This window comes from Loxodonta africana, chromosome 2, assembly GCF_030014295.1.
Source record: "Loxodonta africana isolate mLoxAfr1 chromosome 2, mLoxAfr1.hap2, whole genome shotgun sequence".
NCBI lineage: Eukaryota > Metazoa > Chordata > Mammalia > Proboscidea > Elephantidae > Loxodonta > Loxodonta africana.
Genome location: NC_087343.1, coordinates 209,781,465 through 209,799,463, shown reverse-complemented (window position 1 = coordinate 209,799,463; position 17,999 = coordinate 209,781,465). Strand labels below are relative to the sequence as shown.

The 17,999-nt window shown below is 42.6% G+C and overlaps 1 pseudogene; it reads left to right on the top strand.

The window, feature by feature from the left end:
- The first annotated feature begins 11,882 nt into the window (after positions 1 to 11,882).
- On the top strand, positions 11,883 to 15,768 carry LOC100658717 (protein Shroom3-like; annotated as a pseudogene).
- The last annotated feature ends 2,231 nt before the right edge of the window (positions 15,769 to 17,999 follow it).

The following is a 17,999-nucleotide window of genomic DNA, read 5'->3' as shown; positions in this document are numbered from 1 at the left end:
TTTAAGACCCCAGGCGCAACTCACCAAAGTTGAATGTAGAACATTTTCTTTATAAACTATGTTATGCCAATTGAGCTAGATGTTCCCAGAGACCATGGTTCCCACAGCCCTCAGCCCAGTAATTTGGTCCCTCAGGGAGTTTGGATGTGTCTATGGAGCTTCCATGACCTTGCCTTGGACCAGTTCAGCAGTTCTTTTCTTGAAGACTCAGTAGCTACATACTTCCTCCACAAAGCACACCACCTCCTACATCACAATACTCATAATTATGGCAGTGGGATATTCATGATCCTTGTCTCAAATACTTGGTTTTGCTACAGCGTTCCATTTTGAACCAGTCATAGTATTAAGTATCTTGTAGAAAATCACATAAGAAATTAATATGAACTGCTCTTAATTTTTACAATAGTTTACTTTGTTTCCTCAAAAAAAAAATCTATAATAGTCTGGCAGATTTAAAACTGCAAGAACAGTCTTCATCGATTTACTTTGAAACAAAAGTGCTCCCAAGGTGTAGCAAAGGAAATTTTTTTGTTGAAAAAATATCTGAAATTTCTCTACAACATATGAAGTAGGATTATTCCAGTTAAACTTCCATCCTAATTCTAATTCTCCATGTTACCAAGGCAACATATCTCTACTCTCCTTCCCAAATTCTCCCAATTATATTATGTGATGTATTCTCACAGTCAACGTTGCCACTTGCATCTCTCCCATCAGCCCTCCATTTCTGTCTCTGACTGATCTCTGGTCACAACATTGACCTTCTAATAGCTGACATCAGTGGATTGTCATACCTCTGGGAGTTTTGACCCAGTGGATTGTCCCTTTACCTCCTTCCCACCTGTCCCCAATGTCTCTCTTCTGGTTGGGGGCAATTCTCTTTCCTTTTAAGTCTCCTTTTCCTTTCCTACATCATTCCTGGGCTATCTCCTACTGTCCTCCCTAATATAGGAGCATTTCCCAGGCTGCTTCTTCAGGGCTCTTTTTTTATCTATGCAGTGTAGGAGTTGAGAGCATGAGAGTCAGAAAAAAACCTAGGTGTGAATTATGATCCTGCTGACTACTAGCTGTATAGCTTGGAGAAAACTATTTAAAAATTCAGATGCTCTATTATCTAATGTATAAATTGATACTGTAATATTTATTCCTTGTTTTACGATGGCCTTGTATTGGGAAAATGTACTTTGTACAGTACTGGCATGTAGAATAAACTAAAAAAAAATGGTAGTTCTTTTTTTTAATCTCTGGATAAACAAATCTGTATTCACTAGGTTTAAACTTCATGAAGGCAAGGATACTTGCTTTATTTCTAACACCAGAATAAATGCATGGTGTAAAATAAGCACTCGCGAATTGGTTGCTGATTGAATGAATGAATATCCAAAGACAAAACTTTCACTGAAATGTTGTTAGCTACCTTGGAGTTGGCCCCATGCACAACTGAAGGAAATGTTGACCATTTCCACAGTTGCACTATGTCCAGAATCAGTTGAAGATTGGACCATTGTGACTCATAGGGTCATTTTTGGCTGATTTTCAGAGGTAGATTGCACAGCCTTTCTTCCTGGTCTGTCTTAGTCTGGAAGAGCTGCTGAAACCTTCACCATCACAGCAATAAACAAGCCTCCACTGACAGACAGGTGTTGACTAGACATGAGGTGCGTTGTTGTTGTTGTTAGGTGCCGTGGAGTTGCTTCTGAGTCATAGCGACCTTATGTACAACAGAAGGAAACACCGTCCACTTCTGCACCATCCTCACAAATATTATGTTTGAGACCATTGTTATACCCACTGTGTTAATCCATCTCGTCAAGGGTCTTCTGCTTTTTCATTGCTCCTCTACTTTACCAAGAATGACATCCTTTTTCAGGGAATTGTCCCTACTGATAATGTGTGCAAAGTACACAAAACGAAGTCTCGCCATCGTTGCTTCCAAGGAGCACTCTGGCTGTACTTGTTCTAAGACAGACTTGTTCGTTCTTCTTGAATTTCATGGTGTATTCAATAGTCTTCACTAACACTGTAATTTAAAGGAATGAATTCATCTTTGGTCTTCCTTATCTATTGTCCAGTTTTCACGTGCATATGAGGCAATTGAAAATATCATGGCTTGGGTCTGGTGTACGTTAGTCCTCAAAGTGACGTCTTTGCTTTTGTACCCTTTAAAAGAGGTCTGTTGCAACAGAAATGACCAATGCAATACATCATTTGATTTCTTGGCTGCTGATTTCATGGGTGTTGATTGCAGACCCAACTAATATGAATCCTTGACCACTTCAATATTTTCTTTGTTTATCATGATGTTGCTCATTGGTCCAGTTGTGAGGAGTTTTGTTTTCTTTATGTTGAATCATGATCCATACTTAATGCTGTGTAGTCTTTGATCTACCTCAGTAAGTGCTTCAAGTCCTCTTTGCTTGCAGCACACAAGGTTGTGTTATCTGCGTATCACAGGTTAGTAATGAGTTTTCTACCAATCTGATGCCACGTTCTTCATCATATAGTCCACTTTCTCGGGTTGTTTGCTCAGCATACAGATTGAATAAGTATTGTGAAAGAATACAACCCTGACCACACTTCCTGATTTTAAATCATGCAATATCCCCTTGTTCTATTTGAAAGACTGCTTCCTGTTCTATGTACAGGTTCTGCATGAGCACAATTAGGTGTTCTGAAATTCCCATTCTTTGCAACGTTATCCATAATTTGTTATGATCCACACAGTCAAATGCCTTTGCACAGTCAATAAAAACACAAGTAAACACCTTTATATTATTCTCTGCTTTCAGCCAAGATCCATCTGACATGAGTAATGATATCCCTCTTTCAACATCCTCTTCGAAATCTGGCTTGAATTTCTGGTAGTTCCCTGTTGATGTACTGCTGCAACCATTTTTGAATTATCTTCAGCAAAATTTTACTACACATAAGGTATATTAGCAAGAAACAAACCCTGGTCTTCTGCATGAAAGGTGAAAACTCTACCACTGAACTACCAATGCCCCATAAAGTGTCCTGTTTCAGTGAAATAGTGAGTCGAAAATTTAACTGCCTATCCTGATTTCTCATCTAAACTGTATACTACATTAATGCTTTACTTATACAAGGCCTTGTGCCTTTTCATATAAAGTTGGTGGTTTGGTTGTCCATGTCTTTAAGGAGGAAACCCTGGTGGCGTTGTGGTTAAGTGCTACAGCTGCTAACCAAAGGGTCGGCAGTTTGAATCCATCAGGTGCTCCTTGGAAACTCAGTGGGGCAGTTCTACTCTGTCCTATAGGGCTGCTATGAGTCGGAATCGACTCGACAGCACTGGGTTTTTTTTTTTTTTTTTTTTGGTCTTTAAAGAATGCTGTTGGAATTTGGATGGGGATTGAATTGTATCTGTAGATCACTTTGGGGAGTACTGACATTTTCACAATGTTGAGTCTTCCTATCAATGAGTATTGTATGTTTTTCCACTTAGGTAGGTCTCTTGGTTTCTTGCAGTAGTGTTTTATAGTTTCCTTTGTATAGGTTTTATGTCCCTGGTTAGATTTATTCCTGTGTTTTATCCTTCTTGGGAGCTATTGTAAATGGCATTGATTTGCTGAATTCCTCTTTGGAGTTCTTTTTGTTGGTGTAAAGAAATCCAACTGATTTTTGTATGTTAATCTTGTATCTTCCTACTTTAATGATATCTTCTATTAGTTCCAGTAGCTTTCTTGTGGATGCTTGGAGATTTTCTGTCTAAAAAATCACATTGTCTATGAATAGATATAGTTTTACCTTTTCCCTATCAATTTGGATGCACTTTATTTTCTTGCCTTATTGCTGTAGCTAGGACTTCCAGCAGAATATTAGCTAAGAGTGGTGATAAAGGATATCCTGTGGTTCCTGTCCTCAAGGGGAATGCTTTCAGTCTTTCTCCATTTAGAATGATGTCAGCTGTTTTTTGTTTTTTTTTTAAATAAATGCCCTTTATTGTCAAGGAATTTCCCTTCTTTTCCTATTTGGCTGAGAGTTTTTATCAGGAATTGGTGTTGGACTTTGTCAAATGCCTTTTTTGCATCTATTGAAATGATTATGTGATTCTTTTGTTTATGTGGTGGATTATATTGATTGATTTTCTAATGTGAACTATCCTTGAATAAGTGGTTTAAATACCACTTGGTCATGATGGTTTTTTTTTGTTTTTTTTTGATATGCTGCTGAATTCTGTTGGCTGGAATTTTTTGATAATTTTTGCATCGATGTTCATGAAACATATTGGTCTGTAGTTTTCCTTTTTTATTGTGTGTTTGCCTGGCTTTGGTTTTAGGGTTATACTGGCTTCATAGAATGAATTTGGCAGTATTACTTTTTTTCCTATGCTTTGAAATAATTTGAATTGTATTGGTGGGAACTCTTCTCTGAAAGTTTGATAGCATTCCCCAGTGAAGCTGGCCAGGTCAGGGCTTTTTTGTTGGTGGTGGTGGTGGGAGTTTTTTCTTTTATTACCTCTTCAATCTCTTGTTATGGGTTGGCTTAGTTTTCTACCTCAGTTTGTGTTAGTTTAGGTAGGTATATGTTTCTAGAAATTTGTCCATTTCCTCTAGATTTTCAAATTTGGTGGAGTAGAATTTTTCATAGTATTCTGTTATGATCCTTTTTTATTTTAGTTATGTTTTTTTTTCTTTATGGTTATACCACCTATTTCATTTCTTATTCGTATCATTTGCTTTGTTTCCTGTTTTTGTTTTGTCAGTTTAGCTACTGGTTCGTCTATTTTGTTCATCTTTTCAAAGAACCAACTTTTAGTCTTGATTCTTTCTATTATTTTTTGTTCCCTATTTCATTCATTTCTGCTCTCAGCTTTATTATTTCCTTCCTTGTGATGCCTGTGGGCTTCTTTTGCAGTTCTATTTGTTTGACTTGTAGGGTTAGTGTTTTGTTTTGACCCTTTCTTCTTTTTTGATCTTTGTGTTTATTGCAATAATATGACCTCTAAGCACTGCTTTTGCTGTGTCCCAAAGGTATTGGTAAAATGTATTTTCATTCGTGTTTGACTTTAAGAATTTTTTATTACATCCTTGATTTCTTCTATAACCCAATAGTTTTTAAGAAGGGTGTTTTTCAGTATCCAGGTATTTGATTTTTTCCTTGCTATTTCTTTTATTGATTTCTACTTTTATGGTATTATGATCAGAGAAGGTGCTTTGTATTATTTTAATGTTTTGGATTTTATTGAGGCTTGCTTTGTGGTCTGAAATGAAGTCTATTCTGGAGAATGTTCCATGTGCATTTTTAAAAATTGTATGCTTTGCTGCTGTTGGGTGGAATGTTCTGTACATGTCTATGAGGTCGTGTTGGTTGATTGTGACATTTAGATCTTCTGTATCTTTACTGAGTTCCTTTCTGGATGTTCTGTCCAACACACCAAAATTGGTGTTTTGAAGCCTCCTACTATTATTGTGGAACTCTCTATTTCTCTTTCAATGTTGTTAGAGTTTATTTTACATATTTTGGAGCCCTATCATTGGGTGCATACATATTTATTGTGGTTGTGTCCTCCTGGTGGATTGACAGTCTAGTCATTATAGAGTCACCTTCCTTATACTTTATGGTGGATTTTGCTTTAAAATCGATTTTATTGGAGGTTAATATTGCCACTCCTGCTTTCTTTTGGTTATTGTTTCCTTGATATATTTCTTTCTATCCTTTGAGGTTTAGTTTATGTTTTTTGTCTCAGGAGTGTCTCTTGTAGACAGCATATAGATGGATCATGTATTTATTTATTTATTTTCCCATTCTGCCACTCTGTGTCTTTTACTGGTGCATTTAGGCCATTTACATTCAGTGTATTTATTTATTTATTTTTATTGCTCTTTAAGTGAAAGTTTACAAATCAAGTCAGTCTTTCATACAAAAATTTATATACACCTTGCTATATACTCCTAGTTGCTCTCCCCCTAGTGAGACAGCACATTCCTTCTCTCCACTCTCTATTTTTGTGTCCATTCGGCCACCTTTTGACCCCCTCTGCCCTCTCATCTCCCCTCCAGACAGGAGCTGCCCACATAGTTTCATGTGTCTACTTGATCCAAGAAGCTCACTCTTCATTGGTATCCTTTTCTATCCCATAGTCCAGTCCAATTCCTGTCTGAAGAGTTGGCTTTGGGAACACTTCCTGTCCTGGGGTAAAAGAAGGTCTGGGGACCATGGCCTCTGAGGTCCTTCTAGTCTCAGTCAGACCATTAAGTCTGGTCTTTTTATGAAAATTTGGGGTCTGCATCCCACTGCTCTCTTGCTCCCTCAGGCGTTCTCTGTTGTATTCCCTGTCAGGGCAGTCACAGTTGTACCCAGGCCCCATCTAGTTCTTCTGGTCTCAGGCTGATGTAGTCTCTGGTTTATGTGGCCCTTTCTGTCTCTTGGGCTCATAATTACCTTGTGTCTTTGGTGTTCGTCATTCTCCTTTGCTCCAGGAGGGTTGAGGCCAATTGATGCATCTTAGATGGCCAGCAGCTAGCATTTAAGACCACAGACACCACTCTCCAAAGTGGGATGTAGCATGTTTTCTTAATAGATTTTATTATGCCAGTTGCCTAGATGTCCCCTGAAACCATGGTCCCTGCTACTCTGGGCTTCAAATCGTTCAGTTTATTCAGGACACGTTGTTGCTTTTGGTTTAGTCCAGTTGTGCTGACCTCTCCTGTATTGTGTGTTGTCTTTCCCTTCACCTGGAATAGTTCTTGTCCACTACTAATTAGTGAATACCCCTCCCGCCTTCCCTCCTCACTCTTGTCACAATCAAAGAATATTTTCTTCTACGTTTAAACTATTTTTCAAGTTCTTAGAATAGTGGTCTCATAAAATATTTGTCCTTTTGCAACTTACTAATTTCACTGAGCATAATGGCTTCCAGATTCCTCCATGTTATGAAATGTTTCATGGATTCATCATCGTTCTTTATCAATGTGTAGTATTCCATTGTGTGAAAATGCCATAATTTATTTATCCATTCATCCGTTGATGGGCACCTTGGTTGCTTCCTTCTTTTTGCTATTATAAACAGTGCTGCAGTGAACATGGTTGTGCATAAATCTGTTCATGTAAAGGCTCTTATTTCTCTAGGATATATTCCAAGAGTGGGATTCCTGGATCATATGGTAATTTTATTTCTAGGTTTTTAAGGAAGTGCCAAATCAATTTCCAAAGTGGCTATACCATTTTACATTCCCACTGGCAGTGTATAAGTGTTCCAGTCTCTCTACAACCTTTCCAACTTCAGTGTAATTTTGATAGGTGTGAGTTTGCTGCTGTCATTTTGTGTTTGTTTTGTGTGTGTGTGTGTGTGTGTGTTGCTTATGGATTCTTTGTTTTGCTTTATTTTTTGTGCTGACTTCTTGTTTATGGATTTTCTTTACATTTCTTTCATTATCGTTGATTTTGTGTTTTGCTGAGTTTTTAATGTTTTTCTTCTTTTTTATTTTGGTGGGTAAGTTTCTTAGCTTCCTTTCTGGTTACCTTGAAATTTATCTTTAATTTTCTAAATTTTAACCATTCTTTTATTTCTTGATAGTACCTCATCTTCCTCTCCATATAGAAGTACTATGACTGACTACACAGTTTTTTCACTCATTTATGTTCTGACATTGTGGTCATTAACATATTGATGTCTCTGGTTCCCTATTTTTAGTCTTATAGCTTTGTTTTATTTTTGAGAATTCCCTATTTGGGTTGGTATCTCGTTGATCTGTCCTGTGTCCTAGTCTTGGATTGTTGTCTGGTATTGTTGGTTCTCTAACCAGATGACTCCCTTTTTTATTTTTTGTAATTTGGGTCTGATTTTTACATATACCCTTAATTTCTGTTTATCTGGAAACAACCTAATATCACCATTGTATTTGAGAGACAATTTTGTATGATATGTAATTCTTTGCAGGCAATTTTTGTCATTCAAGGTTTTATATATGTCATTCTTACCTGCGTGGTTTCTGCTCAGTAATCAGAGCTTAGTCTTATTGGTTCTCCCTTGTAGGTTACTTTTTGTTTGTCCCTAGCCGCTCTCAGGATTCTTCATTTGTCTTTGGTTTTGGCAAGTTTGATTATGATATGTCTTGGTGACTTTCTTTTGGGATCTTTCCCATATCGGTTTGTTGAGATATCGTCTCATCTTTTATGATATTAGGAAAGTTTTCTGCCAGCAAATCTTCAACAATTTTCTCTGTATTTTCTGTTACCCTCTGTCCAGTTCTGAAACTTTGATCACTCGTAGGTTTTTCCTCATGATAATATACCACATAATTCTTAGGCTTTGGTCATTTTTCATTATTTTTTCTGTTTTTTTTTTTGCTGGATACAAATTGGTGTCAAGGGATTTATTTTCAGTTTTGCTAATTCTGACTTCCATTGTCTCAGTTCTGCTCCTACCACCTTCTACTGAGTTATCTAATTCTGAAATTTTATTGTTAATCTTTTGTATTTCTAGTTGCTGCTTTTGCATGGTTTCTGTAGTCTATTCTGTTGTTTTGTTCTAGTATTGCTTTCCTGGCACATTGCGGCGATTGCCACCAATGTCACAAAACAATTTGTGTATAAATTTTTGAATGCAATAAAACACAATAAAAGAAACAACAACAAAAACAAAAAATAAATTTGTTATGGTTTTAAGCTAAAAAAATAATTTTCAAAACAATTTAAGATGAAAGCAATTTAAAATACTATTTTTTATCCTTAAATATATGTTTCCCACTGACTAGATTGTAACTGCCCTAAACTGGATTACAGGCTGCTTGAGGCTTGAATCTGCATGTACAATTCTCTTTAATATGACTAAACACTTAGCCCAGTGTTGTGCACATTGCTGTTGTTAACTGTCATCTAGTCAGCTCTCGACTCAGAGACCCCATGCACAAGAGATGGAAACCCTGCCTGATCCTGCTCCATCCCCAAGATCACTTGGGTATTGGACTATTGTGATCCATTGGCTGATTTTCAGAAGTAGATTACCAGGCCTTTCCTCCTAGTCTTTTTTAGTCTAGAAGCTCCACTGAAACTTGTTCAGTAACATAGGAACACGCAGGCCTTCACTGACAGAAGGGTGGTGGCTTCACAGGAGGCGCATTGGCTGGGAATCCAACCAGGGTCTCCACATGGAAGGTGAGAATTCTACCACTGAACTTCCAACACCGTTGAATACAGAGAGGAGTGCTAATGATGCAAATTGAGATAATGTGAACAAGCTTGTGTTTTAGGAGTCTTGGTCCCTCTCATTGCCATCAAGTCAATTCTGACTCATAGTGACCCTAAAGAATACAGTAGCATTGCCCCCATAGGATTTCCAAGGAGCAGCTTGTGGATTTGAACAGCTGACCATTTGGTTAGCAGCCGAGCTCTTACCCACTGTGCTAAGCAGTCTAGGGGCACTCAGTCTTACTCCAGTGTTTTTCACAGCTGTGAAGAACTTGTCATTTATCCATTCGACAAGTTACTTTTTACCTCCTAGTGTGGGCCTGGGGATAGCATAAAAAAATTAAAATCATGATTACTATATTCGATTGCCGCTTTCTTTTTTCCACAACAGGTTAGTTTCAGAAAGCCCTGGGATAAGAAATTTGTCCAAAGAGATCTATTTTATGTGAAATTGGGCCTAGGTGATTTAACTTCCCATTGACCTTTGGAATTAAAACGCATTCTCTGGCTTGTCAGTGGGGTAAGGATGCCTGGCCCCAGACTGCATGCCAACTGCCTCCCAATCCCAAGTGTTTGCACTGTTTCTTTCACTGGTTGTTTTGCCCTCTTAATAGGCTACAGATCTGCATTATCTCTTCTTAATGTCAGACTTTTTGATACCAATTTCATGAATTTGTGAGACGCCATCTCTATGAACAGTATTTTGTAAATATGGTAAGTCATAATTATGTAAAATGATCAAGGCTTTGAGGTGGGAAGAACCTTTGTTCTTGTAATTGCTTGTGGTTCAAGTTGTCCTCACTGCTGCATAATTGTCCCTGTCTTTGCTGTTCCCTTGCCATGGAATTCTTGGTTTATCCTTTGTCATACATTATTGTTTTCCTTTGAAACATAACCTTTCCTCTACTGGTATGCAGATTTACTTCAGTTTCATCCATCAAGAGCTTATCAATCATTTACAATATGACTATCACTGTATAGGACACTGGAAAAGACTCCAAAATCTATTTGATATTTGATGTAGCCTCTGCCTTTGAGAAATTTGGGAACTAAGGGATGACTTTTCTCAGTATTATTCCATACCAGTTGTCTTAGTCATCTAGGGCTGTCATAACAGAAATACTACAAGTGGATGGCCTTAACAAAGAGAAATTTATTTTCTCACATTCTAGTTGGTTACAAGTCCAAATTCAGGGCATTGGATCCAGGGGAAGGCTTTCTTTCTCTGTTGGCTCTGGAGGAAGGTCCTTGTCCTCAGTCTTCCCCTGGTCGAGGAGCTTCTCCGGTGCAGGAACCCCATGTCCAAAGGACCCGCTCTTCTCCTGGTGCTGCGTTCTTGGTGGTATGAGGTCCCCAACTCTCTGCTTGCTTCCCTTTCCTTTTATCTCTTGAGAAATAAAAGGTAGTGCAGGCTACACCCCAAGGAAAGTCCCTTCACCTTGGATCAGGAAAGTGACTTGGGTAAGGGTGGTGTTACAGTTCCACCCTAATCCTCTGTAACACAAAATTACAATCACAAAATAGAAGACAGCCACAGAACACTGGGAATCACGGCCTAACCAAGTTAATAAATGCATTTTTGGGGACATAATTCAATCCATGACACCAGTTTAAGCCATGGATATTAGAAAATTAGGAGTATGTTGATATTTCCTATTGCAATATTTAGTATTTCTCTGGGTCTTTGCCCTCTTCACCTATCTACGAGAGAGACAGAGGGAGAAAAGGAGTCCTGGAAAGGGCTTTGACCATGTAATTTATGTCTTCTGTGTGTGATTTCAATATTGATTTTCTTTATAATGAAAGCTCAGACTGGTGCTTTCTTGAAGTCCTGGTGGTAAACATGGGATTTATTCCATCCATTCTTCTAATCATCCTCCTGATATATAGGGTAGACATGTAGATGCCTAGTAGGAGCTGATGCATAAAACCCTAGGAGATAATGACTGATTTTATCTAAAATGTTCTATTATAAAATGCATTAAGACATTTCAGAATAAAAATGGCTGAAAACTGTGAAATTCTGACGCTATGGCCAGCTCTGATTCTCACGAAATTCTTTGAAAATTCTCTCTCAAACACTCTGGGAAATGCCCTCACCTTTGAGTGACACTGAACAGAGGCATATGCAGAGAGAAACAAGTGGTTAGGTGACTTGATTTTATTTGATTGGTTAATAATTATTGACTTAGCCGGCACGCTGTGAGCTGGAACCCTTCCACACGGTGGGCTGCAGGACACGGGGATGCGCAGCCTTGGGAGAGGGAGGAGTGGTTGTGGGCGGCCCCCGCTGCCTCCGTTCCCCCACCACAGCCTGATTCAGCCCCTGGAGCTCCACACCCTGGGTCCTCCACACAGATGCTTCTGTGTGGCAGCAGGGCACAGTAGAGCCGCTCATTGTCGAGCACTTCGAAACCCTTCGCGGATGCCCTGCGCCACCTCTTTTGAGCAGCATCAAGGTTTGAACTTGGTGTCAGCCTGGAGCCCCAAGTGGCCCTCGGGTGGTGGGGGCAGGGCAAGCTGTAATGAGACACGTGTGCAGATCAGTGCCATGCAGATACTACCACCTCTAACTTCTTCAGCCCTTAGCACCTCACCTCTGACCCCTAGCAGAGGAAAGTAACCTGGTCAGGAGCAGGTAAACCAGCAGAAACACAGGCAGGGTGAACCTGCAGGCCACCCTCACTTGGCATTCAGCCAAATTTGAGAAGAACCAACCTGATGCTAGCATGATGCAAATATCTCAGGGCATGATTGGCACTCCTTGGCACCAAATCTACCATTCCAGCTCCTCTACAAGTGACCTCTCCAACTATGACCATACTTATCTGAGGTGGAGCCCTGACCAGTGCAGCTCCCAGGGGAGCATGGAGAGCCTAGAGCCCAGAATGGGATACCTACTTGTCGTCTTCTTTCCCTTGCCAAGTCAACCAGCAGTATTGACCAGCTCAGCCACCTGCATAACGAGAGACTCTGCTTATAGCTCCTTCTCCACCAGTTCTGGCATCCTAGAGTATCTGCCTCCAGGCATCTCTGGTTGAGAACGATCAGGCTCCATGCATACCACTTCTGCTTGAGGTGGCCTCCTGGAAGGTATGAGGCAAGAAGACATCTGCTATGTCAATACAGTCTATGAGACTCGGAGGGGAGTCTCAGAAGAGTATGAGGTAAACTTTTCAGCCCTACTTCTTCTAGGTAGGGAGGTCAGAGATATGATAAATGCCATAATGTTCCTTGGAGGAAGAGAGTTCCACCCCCATCCTGAAACAAGCAGTACCCCAGTTTCTTGAAGACTGCTGCTGACAACATGCCTTCTAAGGTGTTTACACCTCTTCCCCCAGCTTGGAGTGACAGATACGCAGCCATCCAGCACTGTGATCTATCCAGGTCCTGGCCTAGGCTTGATCAGAAATGGTTCTTCTGGCCTCAGGCAAATTTGTCAGGCTCCCTGACATCTCCATTCACAGAGGAACAGCTGCATACTATACTAGAGAAAGAGTTTAGAGAGCAGCCCCCCAGTGAAACTCAAGCGTAATTATACCCAGAAGGCACAACCAGGTCAACCTCTGCTCCCAACTGGCATCTACCCTGTACCTTCTGTGGATCCACACTTTGCCCAGTTGCCCTAGCCTTCCAGGAACAATAATGGTATGCTCTAGCCTGCACTGGCCAAGGAGAGTGGACATATAGCCCCTCAGGCAGCTTGTGACAGGACGACTACCTTTGATGGTAGTGGGAGCCAAAATGGGTCTAGCAGGCCTGGGTTTGCCTTCTACCAGCCCCTAGAAGATAATGCACTGTCCCCAGTGGACAGGAAATCAGCAATTATAGCCAGGTTGGTCCCCTACAAAGTCCATTTCCCATCAGTGCCTGAAAAGGAGGAGGATACCTCCTCAAGGAGACACCTCACCTCTCCCCAAGCCCATATTCCAATGAGAGAAAGAGCACCCACAGCAACAAACCATATTCTAATCACCACAGCTTCAACCCCCCCCCAGGCTCCAGCCTGGCAAGTGGAAGACGAGATCTTCCAGGCCCTCAGAGCCCTGGGAGATGAATTTCCAGGAAGAGCACAACGCCAACCTTCAGAGGAGGCAGGAGAGAGAACGCCTAGGCCACAGCCTGTCAAGAAACTTTGGCAAGACCAAGTCAGCCTTCTCATCTCTCCAGAACATTCCAGAAAGTATAAGAAGGCAAAGCGGCCTGGAGCTAGGAGGAGGATCTCAGCAAGGCTACCCAGATGGCAAACCAGCCTTTATAGTCAGCACCAAGGCTGAGGATCCTGGAAGGAAAGTTGGTCCTGACCACAGGAGCCACCTGGACAGGCCAGTTCTCTATCCAAGACCTGAGGAGAGAACTCATGTTTCAGCCTCTTTCTACAGTTCAGACCCAAGTTCATTATAGCCCTCCTCCCCACCACTCCAGCAGACATCTAGTCTGGGCCAAAGGAGGCTCAGCTCAGGCATTGACTCGGCTTTGCAGGGTTTCCAGTATGGGAAGCCCCACAGCTTCCTGGGGGAGAAGGTTTCCAAAATTGAGCAGCGAGAGCAAGGGAGGCAGAGTCCCCCAAGTGTAGGCTGCTGCAGTTATGGTCAAACCTATAGGCCCAACAAGACAGTCTCAACTTCCAGTATTTCTGGGAATGAATTTGGGGAGGCAAGAGCCAATATCTGTTTTTCAGAATCCATTGAGCCTCTAGGCAATGCAGAGCAGCACTTCAAAAACAGAGAAACAAAGTTGGGAGAGGTTTTCTGGCAGCCATGTGGGCAACAGCTGAGGAGGGGTGCAGATGGCAGCCTTGGCCCCCCACTCCGAGGGGGTGAGCCCCCTAGGCGGGCTCCACAGCCAGAGCACCTTTCAGCTCTTCAGCGAGACCAAGAAGGTGGCTGTCTGGCCAGATGACAGGCCTACCACTCCCGAGTTGCCCCTGCTGGACACCCCCTTCAGCTGCAACTACCAGAACAGCATCAAGGACACATAGTTCCTTGTCCTGGGGGCCACCTCCTTTTGGTGGAGGGACCTCGAACTGGGGCATCTGGGGCATCCAGGCCCTGCGGCCCCCAGCCTCCTCAGCCCACGTGGGGCTGCAGGGTCCTGAGAGGCTAACAGTGTCCTCACTGCCCCCACACACGGCCTGCGAACAGCACAGCATGATCCTGGGCTAGGGCGAACTGGCCCAGCCAGCGCCCCCTGCTCCTCAGAGAGGGGCACGTCGGCACCCAACCCCCTAGCAGAATAAGCGTTCCTACTAAAAAGCCCTAGAAGGTGAATGAGGTGGGCATCTCAGAGAAGGCCAAACCAACACCCTTGGGTCCTCGGAGGAAAGGGCTGTGTTTTCTGGAGATCATCATGGCCTACCACCGCCGGATCTGAACTTGAGGGGAAGGCCTACTGGACACTCAGGGGCCCTCGTCCTCCAGAGAGCTCTGTGGGAGTGTGCCCAGAGCACCTATCTCCAGCCCAGCCCCTGCAGCGCCAGAAGGCCCCGGCCTTGCCTAGGTCTCCAGTCTTAGCTCACTGTGGGAGCCGAGCCAGCAGCCCCGCAGGGAGGCCTCCCTCCTAAGGCCACAGCACCAGTGGCTGGTGGGGAGCTCCTTCAGGCCCCTAAGAATAGCAGCAGCTCTTTTGCCAGCAGCCACCTCCTCTGGGAATGGCAGCTGGGGACCACCAGGCCTCAAGGGAGCCTACCTGGGCCAAGCTGCTAGGTGGCGCCAACTGTGGGCCTTGAGGTCCCCAGAGGATAGACAGGACGCCTGTGGAGCCATCCATCTGGGGAGTCACAGCTAGGAGGACTGGGAAGTTCAAGTCAGCCGAGGACCTGCTGGAGCACTCAGGCATCCTGGCTGTCCCTGTCCAGGTGCAGTATAGATCATCTCCCACTGCAGACAAAAAGCACCAGGATATGCTTTTTTGGTTAGGGTAGCTTTGGTCTTCTTGGGAAGGATCCGTGCTCCTTAGCTGGCTCTGGATCTAGGTCACTCACTTGTTCAGAAAGAGGCTGTGAAGAGATGCCACTGTTCACACACTATCCTAACCCTAGCTGGGGTGGTGCAGGCTGCAGAGCCATTGGTGGCCTCTCAGTTCCCAGTGAATGTCCTAGGACCCTGGACCCTTGGAGACAAGCTAGCAGGACACCTTTCCCCAGGCCACCGCCAGCAGGAATGCAGGGCCATCTTAGAGATACCAGGATGGGACCATTGACCCCACTCTGCTCCACTTTGCCTTCCACTGTTCCCTCCACCTACTGCTCACAGGCTGTTGCAAACCAGCAGCCTAAGAAGGGCGGTCAGGCAGGGTGACAGCCTCTTTCATGCTACACCCCTGTAATAACCTCCCAGAGCAATGGTTCCAGCCTCCAAGTCCCAGAGGCCTGGAATTCACCAGCCCACAGAATGCGATAGACGAGGGGCTGAGGAAAAAGTTCTCACTACCTCAGAGTCCTCCTCCCCTTGAGTAAAATGGGTCCATGCAGTTCGAGAGAACAGCCTTCCTGTGGAATCCTTGTCGCCGGAGTTCGTAAACCTGAAGCACTATTGAAAAAAAACAACCAAAAAACAGCAGAGTCTTCCAAGTTCAAGCAGCACTTTTGACCCAGACACCCTGTTGGGGCCCTAGGCAGCCCGGGGGCATCCCCAGCCATGGATGTGACTTCAGACAGGCCTCTGATGTGCAAAAGAATCACCTTCAATGACAAAAACTAGCCTCTTCTAGTTTCATGTCTTTATCTTAAGGCATTGTTATAGCTGCTGTGGTAGTTGATGTCGAGTAGATTTTGATCTACGACCACCCTGTGTGTTACAGAATAGAATCACAACAGAGGATTTTCTTGGCTGTAATTAGTATGGGTTAAAATGCAAAATGCCTTAATAGGTGAGGCAATATACTGAAATGTCATCATTCAAGCGGGTATGTACAGAACTTCACAAGTTAAAAGAGTGGCAAGTACTCTAACAGAAGTGTCTTGGGTCTGGCTTCCTGAAAGTAGAGTGTGAGATGGGTAAATGGTATTATATTGAGTGAATGTCCTCAGGTGCAACCTGTGAGGTAAGCCAGGACAGAACTCAGGAAGAGCTTTAGTCTGATCCCATGGAGGGCCCTGGGGTAAGAAGGGCTCCAAGAAGTTGAGGAAAGAGGTTGGTTTTTTGTGTCCCAAATAAGCCAGTCACTGATTCCCACTTGTAATTCCTACCCCTAGTGTACCTGTGTAATTTGGAATCTCCTATTTGCAGTAGAGGTGGCTTCCAGGGCATCAGAGTAACTCCTGGGAGAGGTTATAGTTATGAATGATCAGCAGCCTGACTCATAAGAGCAGAGGGAAACAGGGAATGCATCACCGTTACCATCTACTACAAAACACTTGGACAAAATGCTCTGAGGAAACAGAATAGTCAAAGATTATTTACACCTGGTGGAGAGGTAATTTAGTCATTAACACCATAATATGAATGAGGTACTCAAGAGTTGAATTTTATAAAGGAGTGTTGGAGAGGGGAAGGGAAGAAGGAAGGACAAAGTGAGAGATAGAGAGAGAGTGAAAATATCCAAGGGAAAAAGGAATGGAACGGATTAACCAAAACCAAACCAAAGCACTGGAGTCTAGCCAATTTCAAAACACAATGGCCCCTACAAGACAGAGTATAACTGCCCCACAGTGTTTCCAAGGCTGTAATCTTTACAGAAGCCAACTGTCACATCTTTCTCCTGCAGAGCTGCTGATGGGTTTGAACTGTTGACCTTTCCTTAGCAGCCAAGTGCTTTCCCACTACACCACCAGGGCTCCTATGGAATGGATTGGCTATGTCAAAAAGTGCTGGAGTGCTTACAAAGCTTAATTGTGTGAAGTTTTATAATCATCCATCATAATAGGAATAAGTAACATTGATATGATGGCTGGATTAGTTACATGTTTTCTCCCTGGAATAACATAATTTAAAACCACCTTTGGGGCTTTTTAGATAATAACTTTTTGTCCTTAGCCTATTAAGCACATCTTAAAGCCACAGGCCATCATTTGAAAGGTTGCCATAAGATGAACAGCGCCTTCTCTGCAAACATCTCAGATCAGCCATCTTGAGAGGTGAATATTGTCCTGTGGGATGTGGCAGGCAAGGGTAGACATCATTGGAAATTTACTTCTAGAATCTTTCCAGTAGCTTTGTTGATAAACAGTTTTAGGAAAAAGGTCATTTTTCCACCAGTGTTAGTAAAGCAGAGCTTCGGAACACAAATATTTATTTTAAAAACCTGATTTAAAAAACTCCTTCATTGTATGCTAGTTCTACCATCTGGTTCCACACTTAGCAGAGCAGTATTGGCATGAATAAATTAGCACTTTTCTATCTCATTTTTCTCTGTTCTGGCATGTACTGTAACTAATATATCCATTTTTGAGGAACATTAGTTTTTGCCAAGGTATTTATAAAATTAAATTAGTGTTATTCTGAAACAGGCTGCTCAGCCTTATCTTGAACAGTACCTGAGCCATTTTTTTTTTCTTCTTTCTTCTTTCTCTTCTTTCCCTCCCCCAGCCCATCCCTGCCTCCAAGTAAGATCCTGATGTTAGCTCCCCAAATGGTTAAGTGTTAACCAATGTTTCCTCTAGGACTGTGGAAAACAAGTGATATTGATCTAAGCCTGTCAAATAAGATGAAGGATGGCACCAGCTACCTCCTGAGCTGATGGGATAATGGCAGGAAAAGGTCAACATGTTTGGGATATAACCACTGAAACCAAACAGAAGAAAGAGAGTGCACATTCCACAAGTCCCCAAAACTTATGGCTCCATTTTCCCTTAAAAACCTGAGCTGCTTGGTAGTCTGGTGAGACAGACGACTTTAGGAGGAGAT